We start from the raw sequence: 993 nt of genomic DNA, 5'->3' as shown, positions 1-993 counted from the left end.
AACAATTAATGAGCTCCGAAGCACCAGGAGGCTGTTTATAACAATAACAACAGTTCATTGGGAAGTTATCATGCTTGTAAACTGTTTAATAAATGTAACCAAAGCCGTCAAAGAATGAGAAAAGATGTACAAGTTCGTAAATACTTGCATAACTGCAGGCGATGAGTCACAATAACGTGGCTAAAGTATGTTGACCAGACCACACACTAGAAGGTGAAGAGACGACGACGTTTCGGTCCGTCCTGGACCATTCTCAAGTCGATTGTGTGACTCAAGTCACAACCGACTTGAGAATGGTCCAGGACGGACCGAAACGTCGTCGTCCCTGCACCTTCTAGTGTGTGGTCTGGTCAACTTGCGTAACTGTTTCGTGAATCTTGCCCCAGGACAGGAGCTGAGGTATAGACTCCACTGAGTAAAGAAACTGTGGCCAGAAGAAGCAAGGCCGCGTCTCTGTACAAATTAATCCAAGTGGGTCGTCCACACGTAGGTGTTTATCTTTCAACTTTGTGGGGGGAGTTCTTGTGAAAAATATTTCTCAGCAGATTAACATCTTTGGTCTAGCTTTTCTAGCCATTTTGAAGAGTTCCCGCCATCCAAATTACTCATAATAACGATGAATAATCACTTCAGACTTATAGGGATTTCCGACGAGCTGTTAGGTATACAGACGGCTATATGGGCTGTCTGTATAGTACGGGATAGTATAGTACTGTCTGTACGGGACACAGAACACAGGCGTTGCAGGCGACCCCAACCTGCCCTCAGATCCTACTGATGTTTTTATTAAACTACGCAACTCGCTCATCAAGAGAATAACTTCTTCAGTTAAAAGCATTTTGGGGGTTCAGTTTCGTCCACAGGATGAGTCTATGGGGGTCGACTACCGCCCACAGGATAGGTATGTAGAGTCCACTACCGTCCACATCATGGGGGTATTAAGGGTCCACAGTCATTCGCAGGATAGGTATATGGGATCCACAACCGTCCACA

Source organism: Procambarus clarkii, chromosome 8 (assembly GCF_040958095.1).
Source record: "Procambarus clarkii isolate CNS0578487 chromosome 8, FALCON_Pclarkii_2.0, whole genome shotgun sequence".
Lineage (NCBI taxonomy): Eukaryota > Metazoa > Arthropoda > Malacostraca > Decapoda > Cambaridae > Procambarus > Procambarus clarkii.
Note: the sequence above shows the minus strand (reverse complement) of the source record.